At 32.8% G+C, this 22,378-nt stretch overlaps 1 protein-coding gene across 1 annotated transcript in view; it reads left to right on the top strand.

Annotated features, from left to right (window-relative positions):
- LOC145252823 (phosphatidylserine synthase 2-like) overlaps positions 1-22,378 on the top strand; it is a 132,608-nt gene that overhangs the window by 51,533 nt on the left and 58,697 nt on the right. The window lies entirely within an intron of this gene.

The following is a 22,378-nucleotide window of genomic DNA, read 5'->3' as shown; positions in this document are numbered from 1 at the left end:
CTCTCTCTCTCTCTCTCTCTCTCCATAAGACGATAATTTTTGAAGCAAAGATTATAAAAACAAACTTTTTGTATATTAGCTGGCGTGAATAAAGTCTTTTGAGTCTCAGCCAATGTAGATAAATCCTAAGTAGAATTTGTGAGAAGAAAAAGAGTCTCCTTATATATATATATATATATATATATATATATATATATATATATATATATATACTAGCGGGGGTACTCGGCGTTACCCAGGTGTTGAGGTGTGTTGTAGGAGAGGGTGACCCTGTTTTAATATTATAAAAAAAACACGATGTTAAAAAAAAAAAAACAGAGCAAAAAGGAAAAAAAAGGTGTAAAAGAGGAAAATAAAGTTTAGGTAGGAAGGTAGGCTCGAACCCGAAGCATTGAGACTAAGGCGAGAAAAAAAGTCTGACACGTTACCCCTACGTCAAAGAGACATACAATTCAGAACGGATAAAATTAAACCTTTAAAAACACTTGCAGGTGGTTTGAACTAACGTCAATGTTTTCTAGGTCAAATATGACGTCATTATCGTAGTAGCAGGAGGAGAGAAAATAAAGGAACGATTTTTTCGGCACCCCCCCCTTGTAGAAAAGGGTCCAGTTTAGGATGAAAGAATTAATGTTTTTGGCCAATTTTTCGATATTTGTCGTCCAAGATGTCTGGCTTCAAAATGATACCAATCTCGTGAAAATCCGTCGCCTCTGTCGAAAGTTTTTGTGATACATACAAACACACACACATACATACATGCACACATTTTCGCTTTTATATATATATATATATACTAGCGGGGGGTACCCAGCGATGCCCGGGTGTCTTGAGGTAAATCAAAACTCCGGGAGGGGGGGGGTGTTAAATAATTAAAAAAAAAGTTTTGTTAGGTGAGTATGAGGATGGAACCCATACCCTTGAGTTGGAAATTAATGTGTAAAAAAACAAAAAAAAAAAAACGTGCGACGTTAGCCATTGGGCTACTGCAGCATAGAACATAGACAGGCTTGGATTTATTTAAAAACAGCTTGCGCAATAAAAGTTAAGTCTGCTGCTTCCATTTGACCTAATTAAGAAGGTCAAATAGAAGTCACGCAGCGTTTGGGTTTGTTTACTGAAATTTGACTGCTTTTTTCCCCCCAACAGATGTTGGGAGGGGGAAAGCGGCTCCCAATTGTCCAGATTGAATAGCAACTGTCTGATATACAAGATTGATCAAAGATGATTGCTTCTGGACGTTTTTCCCGGCACAATGCCGAGAATACATCCGTTTGAGTTTAGTTTCACTTTATTTATACTAAAAACCCCAATCAACACGCGAGAAGCCAAAATAGCAATAATTTTGTAAAAATCGACGTCAATAAATCTAGACGCTACATGCGTTCTCAAATCCTACATATTATCTACGGCCTATATAAACAGTTCTAAGCAATAGTACCCCCCCCCCCCGGGAGCGTGTGCGAGAAAAGCCTTTGCGAGACATACATGAAATGGTCACACACATTTTGCCTTTTATATATATATATATAGAAGAAGATACTAGCGGGGGGGGGGTACTTGGCGTTGCCCGGGTGTTTGGAGGTGTGTGTGGTTTTGGGTTAATCAAAACTCCATGGGGGGGGGGTGAAATAAAAATTAAAATTTTGGTAGATGAGCATGAGAATCAAACCCAAACCCTTGAGGCAAAGTTGGAAATTAAAGTGTGAAAAAAAAACGTGCGACGTTAACCACTGGGCCACCGCGACATACTAACGGAAACACGTTTGAATTTATTCAATTACTTAGAATTGGCAGGTGCACATTTTAATGAGGTCAATTTTGACTGCTGGATAGTATTTTAGTTACTGCGGGAACGCTTTCTTTATTTTTATTTTCCAAGATATTGGGGGGGGGGCAGCTCCCCATAACAAGGGGATTGCCCAAATTGAATAGCAATTGTCTGATATAAGGAAAATTTCCATATTGATCAAAGCTGATTGCTTTCGGACATTTCTAGCAATCGTGACTGGAAAAAAATACCACCAGAATTAGTGTTGCTTTTATTATACGAAAAAGCCTAATCCACATACGGCGAGCGAAAAATTTTGAATATTTATCTTTTCAAATTCGAGCAAATTAAATAGAGAGGCGACCTCCATTGTTAACTCGTAGATATTATGATTTATATGTGATATAAAATGTTTTAAGAAGTTGTGAGCCGACCGACCGCTTCTCTGAAAAAAGCATTTTATAGACATACACAAAAAGCGAACATACATACATACACACATTTTCGCTTTTATATTTATATATATATATATATATATATATATATATATATATATATATATATATTATTATTATTATTTATTCGAGGGTAAACAGTTACATTTGGTCACTATAAACAGCTATCTATTTCAGTCAATGAGAATTCGTCAGGCGACCTTGAAACATTCGATGCCATAGAAAAAAAAAAGAAAAAGATTCATTTTTTTTTTTCCCTGACGTCGAATGGTTCAGGGTCGCCTGATGAAGTTTTATTGACTTAAATAGATGGCTGTTTGTAGCGACCAAATGTAACTGTTTACCCTCAAATAAAAATAAAAAAATATTTTGCTCTTGTTATTGAGCACTATTTAACAACCTCGTTGTATTCATTAGTCCCTACTTTTGGCCTTTGGGACAAGATCAAAGTGTAGTATCTGTTCTTCAGATGCGGCACTTCCATTTCTTGTTCTCTTTCAGTGGAGGAGAAATCCTTCACGACTGAGACAATTTTTATTTTTGTACCTTTTCTCCACGTTAAAAAACGACCCTGGTGTCTAACTCTGTCCCGTGGGGAGGCATTGTAAATAGGTACTTTTGAACGTCTCAAACCTGAATTATATATATTAAACATTTGAATGTCTTTATTGAAAAATCTATTAAATATATTTTACGTGCATAAAAGTTATCCATGGACATGCATATTTCTAAGTATCCCTTGTCATCAGCATGGCTGAACTTTTTGATAAGGATTGAACTCGTCACCACTCGATAAGTAGCCTAGCGTTTTACCACCAGACCACAGGACATTCTCAAGTTTTAGGCATAATATTTATCGCTTTCATGAGTCCTGTTGTTCTTATAATTACTGAAAAGATTCCAGCTTCTTTTCATGTTGTACATAAGACTTTGGTATTTTGTTATGTTTTCCCTTCTCAGCTCTATTTATGTCAGCATCATTGGCCAGCACTGGCTTCTACTAAGGTTGCTTCTTTCTCCATGTGAAAAACTCATTAAGATCAGGTGATAATGTGGCTTGAATAAACGAGATAGAAGTGGACCATGGAATTTCATTTGTGGGAAAAGAGGAAGTGGCAACAAGTTTCGTGTGTCATAGCGACAATAGCAAGATAAAAAGGAATGGCTTGGGAAGGGAGGAGGGGCAGTTATAGAAAGCAAGAGGACACAATCTCGATAAAATAGTGTTGAACTGCCTTTCTCCAAAGGAGGAAGTGTGAAGGGATTTCAAGTCCACAAGCAGTACCCAGTCGCATGTATATTCTGATCAGTGGAGATGACAACGTTAGGTTTTTGCAGTTGTCGACGTCCTCCTACATACAGTGCCAATCTGGTACTGACCAGGCTCAGCATTGCTTAACCATTGCATCTAATGGGAACTGGTGTGTCAATGTGATTATACTGTACATAAGAAAATAGTGAACTCACAAGCCAATTAGCAGTTGAGAGAAAAAGAAGAAAAAAAGGTGTGTTAACATAAATCCTTATAGATAAGATTAGAACCACCAAACTCTACTTCCCCCCACCCGCTTCTTCACATCGGTACATCTCTATTTGGTTGGCCAGAAAAAAATGTGACCGTTCGGTCACCTTTTTAGCTCGATTTAGAGTTTTAGGGAGATTTTATGCGTGGGTACACAAAACCCCTAATAAAGGATTAATTTGCAACACAAAGGCACAGAACGATTAACCAACACATCTTTTTAAACAAAACAACAAAAGAATTTATTTTAAAAGAAGAACTGTGTCCAAGGTGAAAGAAAGAAAAGGGGTAGAAAGTTCTTGGCTACAGAAACTTGAAGTGTCCCCAGGTTATCCAGTGGAGGTTTTCAGTGAAGCAGTCACAGCTTGGAGGGATTCAGTGAACTAAGAATGAAAGGAGAGAGGTTTGTCTTCTTTGATGGTCTGACAGGGTTAATTAGTTGATGCGCCCGAGTAGCCGACTGGTCAGTGCGTGGCTGCATCAGTCAGCAAGAGGGCATTAATTCACAAGAGAAAATAGTTCGTTATGGTGACTGCTGCAGATTGGTTGAATTAGGTGGGGGTGGGAGTTGCAAAGGGAGTTAAATTATGAGCATTTTTAGTGTGAAAAAACAAAATGAAAACTATATAATAAATGTTATCAAACGCAAGATGAGTTACTCTTCTATCTACCTGGATGAGTCTATCGTGTTTTAACTTATTTTAAAGCGTTTATTGACTTTGAAACGTAAGTAGTATCGAGTTTTAAGTTAGAACAAGACTGACATTAAACGGTTTTAAATATAAAAAATATAGCAGTCGTAAAATGAATAAATAATAAATATATTTAAATTCATGCAAATGTCGTATTTATTATTACAGAGCCAATTCTTTATTGAATATTATATTGTACCTAATGTATAGTACTAATTTCAAAAGTAAAATAAAAATTGACTTGGGTGCCATCAGCTAGAATCGAAACCAAAACATTTAGCGCTCCAGTTGCGTTCCCTACCGTTTGAGCTATCGAGAGATATATAAGAAAGATTTAAAATTAAATCACTTCATGCTATGAACGAATTTGCACATATGCAAAGGTAATAAAAACATGTCGACAACTTGAAATGAACATTTTGCATTTCAACTTGCCGATATATTATTTATTAATACAAAGATTTTACTCGTTATAAACTATTCTTAGTATGATTACGATTTCTTGTTAATTTCAGTGTTATGCGACCAGTAGTTTAAGAGTTTATCGGTTAAATATTTATAAAAACGCACATAGATACGTCTGTTGTTTTATTTATATAGATTTCTTTTTCATTCTTACTAACTTTTTCTCTATTTCTAACCCTTTTTCTTTCTTTTCTGCCCCCCACCCTCCGGGTATTTTCTCATCCCCACCCTTGGGTCCAAATTTTTTTGTTTTAAATGCCCATTAGAACAACACTCAATCACGTATCCTTTGTGTTTATCAGTCAAATTGATGGAGGGGGGGGTGCAAGGGACAGTGAGTCATTACTATCTTATCATTTACTTGTCTATTCTTGTATTTATTTTTTACACCTGTGTGTGTTGTATGTTCATCAAGTGCAGACTATAAAAGCTGTATTATTTCAATTATTCGGACTACTGTTCACATCTTATGTGTTATTCACACAACGTTTCGGTCGATGTAACCTCCGATCTTCTTCAGGTGTATCTTGTCGAACTTTGGAATCTTTCTATTTAAAGCTTTTTTTTTTGTTTTTTTTAATTACATTTTCACCCCAAACAAGGCATATTACCACTTTGTTGTAGGGGGGCTACTATCAGGGACATAGGCATTAGGGGTACTGTGTAGGGAGTTGAGCAGCAAGATGTCGGTTCACGTTGCACTTGAACTTCTGCATGTCAGCACAGTTGGGGAAGCAGGGACCCGGCAGGGAATTCCAAAGTCTAGCTGTCCTGGGGAAGAAACTACTGGAGTAGAAGGCTCTCTTACATCTAGGGATCTCTACTGTGAAGAGGTGGGATTTAGCTGCTTGTCAGGGGTATTTACGTCGAGGGGGCACAAGTGCTTGTAGTTCGTCAGAGCATTCACCGTTAAAGTACTTGTAGAACAGACAGAGGGATGCAACATTTCGTCGATGGGACAAAGGCTGAAGTTTAGATGCCAGTTCAGGATCTATCAGGTTGGCGACTCTTTTTTTAACCTTATCTAGGAGCGAGAGACTAGTGGTAGATGCACTAGCCCAAATATGACAACAATACTCCATACATGGGCGAATGGTGGCCTTATAGAGGTATAGGATACTTTCGGGCGTTAGTAGCTTTCTAGCATGGTAGAGAGAACCTACCTTCTTCGCAGCGGTCCTGGCGATACTCTCGATGTAATTGTTCCAACTCATGTTTCCTGAGAGCGTTAGGCCGAGGAGTTTAAAGGATGTGCTTTCAGATAAAGAGTCATTGGCCATTGCTATTGGTGGTAGAGAAGGTTTCTTGTAATTATTGAAGGAAACCAGTTTAGTCTTGGCAGCATTGAATGTGACCATCCATTTATGTCTCCATTCCACTACAGATTGGAGGTCATCCTCTAGTGCTTCTGCCATTTCTTTAGATGTGTGTTCATTTGTTTTCCTGTCATGTCTGTTATAGAGTGTGGTGTCGTCAGCATATATACCCATCTCACAGGCAATTTTGTCAGGGAGGTAATTTATGAATATTAGGAATAACAGAGGTCCCAGGATAGACCCCTGAGGCACTCCCACATTTATATCGTCTTGTTTAGATGTACGACTGTCGAGGACAACCTGGATTTTTCTCTTATCTAAGAAGGATTTGATTATGTCATGTATTCTTCCAGTGATACCATATGATCTGATTTTCCTGAGAAGACCCTCATGCCATACCTTGTCAAAAGCCTTAGATATATCTAGAGTTACCGCTCTACCCTCCCCCCTTTGTCCAGTGACTGGTATATACGTTCTGAGATTACAGTTAGGATGTCTGCTGTTGAACGGGATCTGGTACTACCAGATTAGGCTGTCTGAAGATATTGGCTTCCTGAGACGAAATGAACCTTTGTTTTTCTACTTCCTTTTGCAAAACTTAATTATGTTCTGCAAAACCAAAAACAACAACAACAACAAGCCTCCTTTTCTCCTTTTTTCTTCTTTCCATTTCCCCTTCCCCTTTCTACCCCCCCCACTCCCTGACTGGTTTCCCAACTTAAAATGTACCAAACATTAATACTGTAACTCTTTTTCCTCTGCCATTGAAAAACTCATTCATGTTCTGCAGGACAGGAAACAAAAACAATAAAATCCACTATAAAACAACCACTTTTGCGGCTATTAGAATTGGTAGCAGAATCGGAAAGTTTATACCTATTTTCCGATGCTAAGAACGGTTGTTTTAATTGGTTTGTTTGTTTTTGCTTAAAACTTAATTTTCCATGTTTCATATTAATGATGAAATGATGAATATTTATTGATGTTTAAACTACCAGTAAAACTAAAATCTATAACCAAACACTACAAACTAGCGATTGAAGATACAAAAAACTTGAAAAATAAAAACCTTCTACAAAATAACTGGATGCAACATGAATACTATTTATAAATTAACTGGATTCGGCATTAAATAACCCGAAAAGGGTTGATATGCCGTAAAACAACCAAACCAAACTTATAATTCATATGAGAATTGTCTGCAAGGCCCATGGCATGATGGATAAAGTATTTGGTAAAATTTAGTTGTAAAGTTACACTCTTCTGGAGATTGATGGTTCAATCCTCAGTGTGGGCAACACTAAAAATACAAGTGTGGATGAATTAGTGTAATGGAGCACGTATGAGCACAAAGGAAAATATCAGCTGCAGCCGTAAGAAAAAAAAAATATATGCAAGGAGTATATGGAGTACTGCTGCCACATCTGGGCAGGAGCTGCTAAAAACAGCCTATTCTGCCTTGACAGAGTACAAAATAGACTTCGTAGCTTAGTGGGGGATACCCTTTTCTCTTCCCTGCAACCTGTCTCCCACAGGAGAGACGTTGTGAGCCTTGTCTTTGTTTTATCGTTACTTCCATGGCAAGTGCTCGTCTGAGCTCCAATCTCTGGTCCTCCCCCTCACCAATCTTTCACGATAAACACCCGTCTAGCTGAAACCACTGTCAATAATTTTCCCCACTCTTTATCTATGCCTAAATCAAAACATAGATTCCATGAACAAAGCTTCTTTCTTAGAAGTGCACGCCTGTGGAATTCTCTTCCGTTTGCCTGTTTCCCACCTGACTACAACTTGAATGTCTTCAAGTCCAACATAAACAAATTCCTGATGAACTGCCCCCTTTAAGTACGACACTTTATCAAATCTCCAATACTAACGATTACTACGATACTATCCCATTGATTACTGTACACTCAATAAGCCTTATCCCCGAGTGGCTTCTGGGCCTTGATAAGTGGTGATATCCATGTAAAAAAAAAGGGAGTCTATGAGAGATGATGAGAGGTGTTGGGGAGTAAGGAAAAAAAAATGCAAATTAGGAAACATGTGCAAGTTGGCATGTGAAGAAAGATTAAAAAAAAAAAAAAAAAAAGACACCACGGGAAGAAGAAAAAGTGCAGTCAAAAAAAAAAAAATGGACGTATGAGAAATGGCTGTCTGTGACCAGCATGTAGTGGAGCAGAAGCAAGAAACTTTTAAGCAGACGAGAGAGAATAAAAAATGGTAATAAACGACTTGTGTTAAAAAAGAAAAGCTGGGTCAGATTTATTTATTTTATTTTGTTTGCTCCTTTGTGCCAAACGACGTGGGGTTCCGAGAGATGTTTGAACTGTAATGAACACGGTTCAAGCGTAATGTCCCTGTTACATTAACACTTCTACCCAGTCATGGCTGAAGGAACGAGAGCATGCTACCCTCGTGCACAAAAGGACTTTTGCAAGATAGTGAAGTGCATTGTTTTGGAGTAACCACGAATAAATGCATTTCATTTGCATTTGAAAAAAAATGCAAATTCATATTTTTATTTCTTTCCTGTTTTTATTTATTTGTTCCTTTGCGACGGTACTAGACAGCGTGTGGGTCCGAGAGGTTTGAAGTGTAACGACACTGTTAAAAAGTAGCGACTCGTTACACAGAAGTGTTTCACTTAGAACTGAATTTACCTAGTATTTAATCCATTACATAAAAATGAGGAAACCTCCAGAGTGCTACTGGTGAAACAACCTCTTCTGGGGAAAGACAGGGTTCAGAAATGGGTTGTCATAAGTGAGCATGCTCCTACAAAGCAATCACATGAAGGTTGCCAACATTTATGACGAAAGTGGTGCTATTGAGCAGACAGAATTCGAACACAAAACTCTTACGTCCTTAATTCACGACAATAGCTACTTCACAGTAGCCACTTTACAGCATTTTTTAAATTAAGAACTCAAAAATAAAACTGAGGAAACCTCCAGAGTGCTGCTGGTGAAACAACCTTTTCCGGGGAGGAGACGGGGTTCAGAAATGGGTTGTGTCATCGACTTTGTACGTATGGGTGAAATCGAATCTGCTTAGAAATATGCTGAACTTTACCTAAATTTGATACGGGACTTCTCCCGCCTCCCATTGCTGGCAGCGCGGGTTATTTTTAGCGCGCACAGTCGAAGTAAAGTCCCGTTGACACGCTGTGTTCTTGTGCTTTCAGAACAACAATCTTGTCAATAGTAATTATGTCCTCGCCACATTGCGTTGTTTCTTTCTTTTCTTTCTTTTCTCCGGTACTTGTTTTGCATTGAGACCAAATCTCACTTTTAAAAATCATGTAAGTAGATATGGTCTAGGGGTAAGCTAATTATTGGGTAGGTAGGTAGGTATACTCGTTGGAAGGTAGGCAGTTGTTTGTAGAGAGATAACGTTTACAGCTCACTTCTTTTGTCAACTGTGGAACCTCGTGTTTTCACTTTCCAAAAGAAATTGTTCCAAAGCCTAACTTTTTCATGTAAGAATCTACTCGGATGTTTCATATGAACTTTTAGGACATTTATCAGTGTTGAAAATCGTTAAGCAGTTTTCTGTGTGGAATATTTTTCTTGATTTTAATATTGAAAGTTTTCTGCTCATCAAAATAAGATGGTTCGAGAGGTATGTAAGTTTGGGATCCTTTGTACATTTCTCATTGACAGAATCTTTCTTTTTTTTTTTTTTTGTAATGTTTTATGTAATATCGTTTTGTTTTGTTTTTTTGTTTTTTTTTTTTTTACATTATATGAACGTTTGAACATTTTAAGAGTATTCTAACCTTATTTCTGTGAACAGTTATCTACTAGATATAATTATGAACATATACTCTCTTTAAATATTTACTTTGAAACTAGTTTCAGGCAAACATTATTAAAAACAACAGAGATACCTTGCTTAATGATTCTTTTTTTCATTTTTTCGATCTTTCGTAAGATTTTTTTTAACTTCAAGATTTTTAATTTTTAATCGAGTTTTTTATCACTCGTAAATGTATATTTTAATCGACTTTTCATTGACTCTGTTTTATCATTCGTAACTATATATTTCACTTCTATTTTTAATATTTTATCTCCACCTAATGATGATTCAAGAAAGAATCGAAAGCGCTCGTGTGAACCATGGAACATTTGTAAATACCTTCCATCTTGAAGTTAAAAAATCTTACGAAAGATCGAAAAAATGAAAAAAAGAATCATTAAGCAAGGTATCTCTGTTGTTTTTAATAATGTTTGCCTGAATGAAGGAATGCTGCCTAAATACACTAATATATATATATTCTATAAGTATTATCCCACCTAAATAAGAATTGCTCGATATACAAGATACAACGATTTGCTCTATGATTATATAGATAGATATTAGTGATAGGACAATTCCAATATTTTTCCCGATTCCGATACAGTTACTGATTCTGATTCCGATTCTCTTAAAATATATTAATATGTAGTTATAAAGTTTTAGTTTTTATTTTATTTTCAGATTTCCGTTTAAAAAAAAACATGTTTTATGTGCATATATTTTTGAAAACATAAAACGTACAATTTGGAAGTTATCCATGGATTTAAAATTTTACTAACATTTTGAAACCAATAAAAATTTATCCGTTTATCTGTAATATCAGCAATAGAAAATTAAGTTTTAAACAAAATAAAACTAAAAAAGTGAATAATTACAGGAATCGTTTTTGGCATCGGAAAATATGCACTAATTTTTCTAATACCGATTCCGGTACCCAAAAATTTTGATTCTTTTCGATTCTCCGTTCCGATTAATCGTCTCAACACTAATATATATATATATATATATATATATATATATATATATATATATATATATATATATATATATATATCAACATATATATATATATATATATCAATATATATATATATATATATATCAATATATATATATATATATATATATATCAATATATATATATATATATATATATATCAATATATATATATATATATATATATATATATATATATATATATCAATATATATATATATATATATATATATATATATATATATATATATATATATATATATATATCAATATATATATATATATATATATCAATATATATATATATATATATATATATCAATATATATATATATATATATATATATCAATATATATATATATATATATATATATATATATATATATATATATATATATATATATATATATATCAATATATATATATATATATATATATATCAATATATATATATATATATATATATATATATCAATATATATATATATATATCAATATATATATATATATATATATCAATATATATATATATATATCAATATATATATATATATATATATCAATATATATATATATATATCAATATATATATATATATATATATCAATATATATATATATATATCAATATATATATATATATATATATCAATATATATATATATCAATATATATATATATATATCAATATATATATATATATATATATATCAATATATATATATATCAATATATATATATCAATATATATATATATATATATCAATATATATATATATCAATATATATATATCAATATATATATATATATATATCAATATATATATATCAATATATATATATATATATATTGATGAGATGATTCTGATACAATTACCGATTTTGTTCTAAATTCCTAATTCAAATACAATTATCGATTCCGATTCTTTTTACATTTCTAAATATAGTCTTGTTTTTTGTTTTGTTTTGTTTTGTTTTGTTTTCTTTAAAGATTTTTTTTGGGGGGAGGGGGTCGGATTTACATAAAAGCCCATGCAAAGTGTTCATATATTTTCACAAAATTAAAAAACACGCTCATGAGTATGACCTATAGACTTTGGTTTTACGTTGAAAATCGATAAATATTTATTTCATCAATAATATGAGCCATGAAAAAAAAAAGTTTTAAACAAATAAAAGTAAAAGAATCGTTTTTGGCATCGGAAAATAGCTATAAATTTTCTAATTCTGCTATCATTCCAAAACTAAAAGATATAATTAATTCACATTCATCATTTTTTTTTTTATGAAGTATGCTTTGCACATGTTTCGTTGAATAGCGGAAGACCACTTAACAACTCCTCAGAAACAAATGCAAGCTACTCAAAAAAAAAAAAAAAAACTGTTAGAAAGTTTATTATATGGAATGAAAGAAAAAAGGATTTGGAGAAGATAAAAAGAATGAAGATGTATAAAGTCTGCAAAAACATAATTTTTTTAAAAAGTAATATATAATGTGTGTATATATATATATATATATATATATATATATATATATATATATATATATATATGCTATTAGCAGGGAGATCTGAGATTGCCCGGGATTCAATAAGGATTAACAAATGTTTCTCCCTTCCACATTTTATTGTCATCAAAATCGGTGAAATCGCTTATTTTTCAATCAAATCGATTGTCATGTTGGGGATCCACCGTGGTGCACCGGGAAGAAACTTGGCATTCCTCCTCGCACTGACTTAGTCCATAAGACATTGCACTGTAGAGAACCTACTGTTGATTTTATAAAATTATTTTTTTATATATAATAACTTAGAATCAAAGTTAAAAATGCAAAAATCAAGTATCATGCTTCGATTGTGCTCTAAACAGAAACATTCATTTCGAATGCACCCCTGTCATATGAAAGAACATACTCTTGATTTTATATCTATATACTAGCCTGGGTGCCCGGTGTTGTCCGGGTGTTTAGAGGTGTGTGTTGAGCAAAAAAAAAAAAAAAAGTAGTAGTAGGCAGGCAGGCTCAAACCTGCGAAGGAGAAAAAGACAGTGAAAAAAAACATGATGTCTTTGCCATTGCGTCCATCGCCAAACCGGAAGTGGCAAAGGTTTAAATAAAGGCTAATCAATCGAAAATAGAGGATGGCTTTCGAAAATATCAGCGAAAAAAGCGACCCCTCCTTGTACAAAAATGGCTAGTTGAGGATGAAGAAATTAATGTTTTTAGCCAATTTTTCGATATTTGTCGTCCGAAGGGTCGAACTTCAAAATGATACCAATTTTTTGAAAATCCGTTGCCTCTGTCGAAAGTTTTAGGCAAACATACAAACATACATACATGCATGCACGCATGCATTTAAACAGACTGGTGAGATTTATATTATAGATGGTTTTTGTGCGATGATAAAACTAATGCACTTGTGATGATTTAGGTGGTAATTTAGGTCAACATCTTTAATGTTTGTTTTCAATTATCAAGGCATTCTGATACGAAACCTATATAAGAACACGCCCGGACACATAAGGTACATTTGTGTGAAATTTTTTAAAAATCGACCTAGTCGTTTCAAAGTCCATAGGGAACGACCTCACAGACACAGTTCTTTTTATATAATAGTATAATATATATTAGGTTGACAAGAAAGTTCTTACAGAATTTCTAATTTTGATTTCAAATGATGTATTTTCAAATAACTTTTCGTTATAATACCTTTACTTTATATATCATTTTAAAGAGTGTTTTTCGCTATATCTAATCGTTTAAATTACAACCGTTTTAAAACAAGTATGTCTTCTTGTTCCGGTGTCCTGCTTCCTTTTTGACTACAACATAGTAACCTTCAAATCCAACGTAAACAAGTTCTTGTTGAGCCGTTCTCATAAATAATCAAATTCTACCCAATTTACACCATTAACAATTACTACACTACCATCTTACATTCATTAACCCTTATCCTCGAGTGATCTTCGGGCCTTGATAAGTTGTGACTCCCAAGTAAAAAAAAACAACTCTCCTTGTAAGTAACCAAACTTTGTAAATTTCATTGATCAGTTTCAATCATCTCATAATATTCTTCATAATTCATTTTGCAATCCATCACTCTCATTAATCCTTATCCTCGAGTGCCTTTTGATCTTAGTCATTCCTTAACAAAAATAAGCTATATCTCTGATTCCTATGAAAATTGACAACCCAAAACTGATTCATCACATCTGCATCTTTTTTGTTTTTAAACTCATATTCAACCCAAACAAGGCAAATTGACACCAAGACGTAATGAACAATTATGAATACAGGCACAATCTAGTTAGGGAGTTGAGTGGAGAAATGTTTGTTCACATTATATTTAAACTCCTGCAAGTTAACACAGTCGGAGAAGCAGAAAACAAGGATGGAATTCCAAATTTCTATGAAACAATTAGATTAAAAGACGCCGCAACATCGAAGAACTTCTACAGCAAACGGATAAAATTTTGCGGCTTGTCAGGTTGTATTCATGTCGAGGGGGTAAAAGTACTAGGAGTTCATCAAAGCACATTCCATTAAAGTATTCCCTTTATTTGCTTTCCAGCTGACTACAACATGGCCGTCTTCAAGTCCGATGTAAACAAGTTCTTGATGAGTCGTTCCCCTTAAGTAATCGAATTTACCAAACTTGCACTTCTAACGATTACTATGATATTGTCCTTTTGACCACTGTATACTCTTTAACCCTTATCCTCGAGTGGCCTCTGTGCCTTGACGAGTGGTGATTCCTTTGTAAAAAAAAAAAAGTACTTGTAAAACAAGCACAGGGATGCAACATTACGGTGATGGGCCAGGGGTTGGAGCTTGATTGACAGTGCAGGAAATATTAGATTGGAAACTCGTTTTGGAGACCCTGTCTAGTAGATAAACTAGTGATTGATGCACCGGTTCAAATGTGGCAACAATGTTTCATGTATGGGCGAGTGGTGGCTTTTGTAGAGATTTAGAATACCGTCAGGTGTGAATAATTTTCTAGTACGATAGAGGGAGCCCACCTTTTTTGCAGCAGCAGCAGCCTTGACAATGTCTTCTATGCATTTGTTTCAATTCATGTTGCCTGTGAATGTTACACAGGTGAGTTTGAACGATGAACATTCAACTAGTTTTTATCTATCACGATCGGTTGCTGGAAAAGTTGTTTGTAATTTTTAAACAAAATGGACTTTTGTAATTTGCAAGTAAAACATAAAAACAAAATTATTTGCTTTATAAATCTTCAGTGCACGAATACTGATGATTTAATCCTTGTTGGATTAAAAGATTATCATCTAAATCTTTTATGACAGATTTTATATGGATTAGCAAGGTGATATTAGCTGTTTTTATTTTGTTTTGTTTTTTTCTATTTTTAGCAATGAACGAATTCATACAAATAAACATGACAATTTTGTTGCTACTTTTTGATGATGATTGATCATTTATATATTAATTGATCATCTATATATTAATTGATCATCTATATATTAATTGATCATTTCTATATTAATTGATCATTTATATCTAAATTGATCATTTATATATTAATTGATCATTTATATCTTAATTGATCATTTATATATTAATTGATCATCCACAGTGGTATTAAGTGGTCGTGGGTGGAGTATGAATCGAATAGAGAGAAAAGATTTTACAACTTCCATTGATTCTAACCGATTGTGGCAGTAAACTGTCACTGAAAAAAATATAGAAATGTACGAATATCAAGGAACTGTAAGGGTAGTAGGCCTATAGCACACCTCAGATCCTGTGCTGAAGTGTGGGGACATTACATACAAATATAATGTCCTGATTTTTAATCCTATTAAGGTCAAACTCACACGGGAAAAAATGAGTTCATTTTATTTATATGATGATAATAATAATATATATATATATATATATATATATGATTAGTTTTTTTTGGAAAAAGAATTCCAGCAGAGTGCTCAATTAAAAGGAAAATCCAAATTTTAAGAGCGTATTTATATTTTGTGTACAGAAAGTTGTTAGTTGAGACAGATCATTGGTACCGTCGGTTTCAAGCCCGATAATAAGGCCCGTTTAAGGTATCCTTATCAAGCTCTCTTCAGCCAATATTCGTCTATCTTATAACCGGAAGTGTGAAGTATATATACCTCGCGAATCCACGTTCAAATCTCGTTTTGTTTAATCCCCCCCCTTTTTTTATCTATCTATATATATATATATATATATATATATATATATATATATATATATATATATATATATCGGATAATGTAATACCTAATTTTCAGTATACAGCTGGTTACTTGGTGTTGGTATATTTTTAGTGGAGTAATTTAAGGTATATTGTTCCATCTCCGGTTGTTTTTAAAGAAGGTGGTCTTTACTTCCTGTTTTGTGGTGTTCTTTCCCGATAGTGCTCAACCACTAGGCTATTGGTATTTACCGTAAATTCCTGGTGGGGGCGATTATGATTAGTTTTTTTTGGAAAAAGAATTCCAGCAGAGTGCTCAATTAAAAGGAAAATCCAAATTTTAAGAGCGTACTTATATTTTTATATTTTGTGTACAGAAAGTTGTTAGTTGAGACAGGTCATTGGTACCGTCTATATATATATATATATATATATATATATATATATATATATATATATATATATATATATAGATAGATAGATAGATAGATAGATAAAAAAAAAAGGGGGGGGTTAAACAAAACGAGATTTGAACGTGGATTCGCGAGGTATATATACTTCACACTTCCGGTTATAAGATAGACGAATATTGGCTGAAGAGAGCTTGATAAGGATACCTTAAACTGGCATTATCGGGCTTGAAACCGACGGTACCAATGACCTGTCTCAACTAACAACTTTCTGTACACAAAATATAAATATATATATATATATATATATATATATATATATATATATATATAATTATATTATATATATATATATATATAATTATATTATATATATATATATATATAATTATATTATATATATATATATATATATAATTATATTATATATATATATATATAATTATATTATATATATATATATATAATTATATTATATATATATATATATATAATTATATTATATATATATATATATAATTATATTATATATATATATATATATAATTATATTATATATATATATATATATAATTATATTATATATATATATATATATATATAATTATATTATATATATATATATAATTATATTATATATATATATATATATAATTATATTATATATATATATATAATTATATTATATATATATATATAATTATATTATATATATATATATATATATATAATTATATTATATATATATATATATAATTATATTATATATATATATATATATATAATTATATTATATATATATATATATATAATTATATTATATATATATATATATAATTATATTATATATATATATATAATTATATTATATTATATATATATATATAATTATATTATATTATATATATATATATAATTATATTATATATATATATATATATATTATATATATATATATATATATATATATATATATATATATATATATATATATATAATATAATTATATAGATAGAAGAAGAGATGAAAGAGTCCAATGTGGAATTCCCACAGGTCCCCCTAGTCCGTATTATTTGGATTATCTTGACTGCAATTATCATTTTGAGTCTTATCTTCATCTCTGGCCTTCTTCAGGTATATTTTGTCGAACTCTGAAATCTTTGTTGAATTTTCTGAATCTGCACAGAATGTTTAGCCGAACTCTTGATTTAATCCACGAGTTTACCGTACCATCCGGGTAGAAATCTTCAGTAATTCGAAATTTTATTTATAGTATCACCTGCACTGAATAAGAATGGTGCTCAAATTTCCCTTGAGACAATACGGATGAGAAACTATTCCAGCATCTTTCTCAAGACATTTCATTATCGCATCACTTTCCCTGTGATTTCTAGATGGTGATAGAAAATTTGGTGTCCCCGACGAAACATCTTCCAACAGATATTATGTATTATAATAATATTTTTTTATTGTTCCACTTATTTTCATAAAATTTATTTTTATTCAATAATTTTCTTTTTTTTACATAGGCGTCGCCACTTATCAAGGCCTAGAGGATAAGTGTTAAAGAGTGTACAGTAGTCAATTGAACAATATAGTAATAGTTAGTAATGGAAATTCGATAAATTGTTAACTTAAGTGGAACGGTTCATCAAGAACTTGTTTACGTTGGACTTGAAGACAACCATATTGTAGTCAGCTGGAAAGCAAGAAAACTAAAGACAATTCCACATGCGTGCAGTTCTAAGAAAGAAACTTTGTTCATGGAATCTACGTTTAGGTTTAGGCACAGATAAAGAGTGAGGGGAATTATTGATAGTGTTTTCAGCTAGACGAGTGTTTCTTGTAAAAGTTTGGCGAGAGGGCACCATACATTGAAGCTCAGTTGAGCAATTGCCATGAAAATGCAAAAGTTAACTACTACTACTACTAGTAATAACAATTATAATACTACTACTAATAATAATAATTATAATACTACTAATAATAATTATAATACTACTAATAATAATTATACTACTACTAATAATAATTATAATACTACTAATAATAATTATAATACTACTAATAATAATGATAAAAATGATAAAAATACTAATAATAATTCGTCTAAGAATGTAATAAATTTCTTCAGCTAAAATATCTGTTGGAAGATGTTTCGTCGGGGACACCAAATCAGCTATCACCGTCTAAAAAACAGGGGAAGTAATGAAACAGTCAACCGTTTTGAGAAATATGCCGGAATGCCTTTATTTCTAGCAGCCATTCACACTCCATATCTTGGCCCTTCAAATGTAATTAAAATTCATAGCATCATCAGATAATATTCCATGCGTTGTTGCAGGTATTTGTGATCAACAAACAAATCTTTAATGCGTAACTTTTATTCTTATTAAGACTCGATGATATTTACATTTTAAAGCTGCAACTTTAGTTCTTTCAAATACATTTACAACTGAATTGATCCAAATTGAAATATGCAAATTAAATTTTTTTTTTTTTTTTCACAAGAAATATTGCCACTTGAAAATAAGGGGCTACTATTTGGCATCGTGTCTACGAGGAGACTAGGGAGTTGAGGAGCGTGATGTCTGTTCACAGTATATTTAAGCTTCTGCAGGTTAGTACAGTCAGGGAAGCAGGAAACGCGAAGGGAATTCCAAAGTCTATCAGTTCAAGGGAAGAAAATATTAGAGTATAAGGCTTTCTGCCATCTATGGACCTCAACAGTGAAGGGGTGGGATTTTGCTAATTGTTTGGTTAGTCAGGAGTATTTACATCGAAGAGGCACAAGTGCTATGGTTTCATCAGAGCACATACCATTAAAGTAGTCGTAAAATACACTTAAATATATTTTAATTTATGCAGGTTTCGTAGATATTATTATAGTCAATTTTCTATCGATTCTGATATATTATAAAGTAATTTAAAAAATAAAAAAATATGTCCATATGACTTGAGTGTCATCAGCTATAACCGAAACCAAAACTTATGAAGAATTCTTGGTAAAATTATTTATAAAAAAAAATATATGATATGAGTGTCATCAGCTATAATTGAAACCGAAAAAAAAAAAAATCAAGCACAGGGATGCCAAATTGTGGCAATGGGGCAAGAGTTAGAGCTTGGCCGATAGTGCAGGACCTTTTAGATTGTTGATTTGTTTTTTTTACTTTGTCTAAGAGTGTGAGACTAGTGCTATATATATTATGATATGGTTTTGTTCTTATCGAGCTTATTATGTTATTTATCTATTTGTCTATTTAATTCTTTATTTAACTCTGTCTTAACGGTCCGTGATCGTCTAGTCTCTAAGTGTCTGTCTTAACAGCCGTGCTCCTTTTGTCTCTTTTTTTTTTTTTTCATTTTTCTTAAACTTTTTCTTCTAGGGGATGGGACATCCAACCAGATGTCTGACATTTACCCCTATTTTAGTGAGTCCAACCAAGAGATCTTTTCAGGATTCTAGCCGTCCCTTTCAGTGCAATCGTTTGTATTTCACTTGCACTTGGTTCACCGGGTATGCTTGCTATGTACTTTTTAAAGTTCTTTTTCATAAGCCCAGTTGCTCCTATGATGACTGGTATAATTGAAACGTCTTTTAATTTCCAATTTCGTTTCATATCATACATAAGTCCTTGATACTTTGTTATCTTTTCCACATACCTGTCTTCTGCTGGGCCTCTGGGAGATTCGTAGACGTCTTTGTGGAGCTGGTTCTATTACAAAAAAGACGCATGCAAGATAGACACAAGACGCTGTATGTTTTTATATATTTTTTATTTACTCCCAGGCATTTCGTCACAGTGAATGGCGATCTTTGGCTTGTGGTTTCTTTGCATCCATTTGAAAACCGCAGACCCTTATGGAGGAGTCTGTTTAACCCATCTTGTCTTTTTGGCATCGAAGAACAAATTCACAAAAATTAATTCTGCTTATTCAAATCGGAACCCTTGAAACATCAGATCTGGTCCCCATTTGCATACCTTCCAGTGCAACTTGATTGGTCACAGAGTTTGTCACTTGTCACAACATTACCCTTGGACCCTTTCTGCACCTGCATGCTCACTCAAACTTAATTGTTTCCCACAATTCAATCGGTTGTTTACTCTGCTAGATAGATAAACAATTCGGTAGACAGATAGACAAACAGATTGATAGATAGATAGGTAGGTAGGTAGGTAGGTAGGTAGGTAGGTAGGTAGATAGATAAACTAATAAGCTGAGTAAATACTTTCTACTCGGCATTGCCCGGCGTTTACATAACAGGCCACACATGACAGCAATTCTCTATGCATGAATTCTGGCTTTGTAAAGATGTAGAATATTTTCTGGTGTCATTTTCTAGCACAGTAGAGGGAGCCCATTTTCTTTGCAACAGCCTTGGCAATGTTGGAACAGTTAGACTTTGAAATTCCCTTCCTGCTACTTCCTTCTCTGGTTGCACTAATATGCAGAAGTTTAAATGTAACGTAAACCAACATCTTGTTAATCTTTTCTAGACATGGTCCCAAATAGTAGCCCCTTACGTCTAAGTGGTGATATGTCTTGGTAAACGCGAGTTTAAAAAAAAAAAAATGTTTCTATTAATTTTTCTTGTAAATGTTAAGCCGATGAGTTTGAATGATGAGTTAGGGCATCATTTGTCATAACAATTAATGGTTCAAAAATTTTTTGTAATTGTTAAAAAAATAATCTTAGTAGTGTTAAATGTTCCTATTTACTTTACCTCCCCACGAGGGAAGAGTTAGACACCAACGTCGTTTTTTAATGTGAAGAAAGGAAACAAATAAAAAATTGCCTCAGCTGTGAAGGGTTTCTCCCCCACTAACAGAGAACTAAAATTGGAGTGTAGTATCAGAACAGATACTACACTTTGATCCTGGCCCTAAGTACTGTTAAATGTTGCCATCCATTTTCGGCTTTATTTCACTACAGGTTGTTTCCTAAAGAGTCTGCCGTTGCCTTAAATATGAATACATTCGTTTTCCCCACATGTCTATTATAAAGCATAGTGTCATCAACAAATATACCCATCTTGGACACAATTTTATCAGGGAGGTAATTTATAAATATCAGGAATAATAACGGTCCAAGGATCGACCTCTGACATTTTTTTTTATGTTTCTGAATTTTTTTGATGAGGATTGATAATTTCTATTATTTGAATTATTCAAGCTACTGTTCTAATTGTGAATGATATTTGCACAATGTTTCGTCTGCAGTAATCTCCGATCTTTAAGTATATGTACCTATTTACAATGCCTCCCCACGGGACAGAGTTAGACACCAGGTCGTTTTTTAATGTGGAGAAAAGGTACAAAAATAAAAAATTGTCTCAGTCGTGAAGGACTGATCCTCCACCGAACGAGAACAAGAAATAGAAGTGCAACATCTGAAAAACAGATACTACACTTTGATCTTTAAGTATATGTGGTCAACTTTGGGAATCTCTTTGTTAAACTCCGAAGTCTACACAGAATTTGGAATGGATCCCTTTATTTGATCTACAGGAGTAGCCTGCTCTGGTTCCATAAGCTATGATCAAGTAGAAATGTTAAGCAATTTTCAGTTGTATTCTTCATATTACCTGCACCAAGAATTGAACCTACAACTCCAGAAAAGTGTCACTTATTGCTGAATTTTACCTAGTAGTTAGGCAAGATACAAAACGTCGAAACGTTGTCCAAATAACACTCAAGATGCGAACAGTAATCTGAAGAATTCAAATAATACCGTTTTTATTAATTTTATTTTTATAAACAA

Source organism: Euprymna scolopes, chromosome 29, assembly GCF_053919585.1.
Source record: "Euprymna scolopes isolate OS-2025 chromosome 29, ASM5391958v1, whole genome shotgun sequence".
Lineage (NCBI taxonomy): Eukaryota > Metazoa > Mollusca > Cephalopoda > Sepiida > Sepiolidae > Euprymna > Euprymna scolopes.
This window is presented reverse-complemented; position numbering and strand designations above follow the sequence as displayed.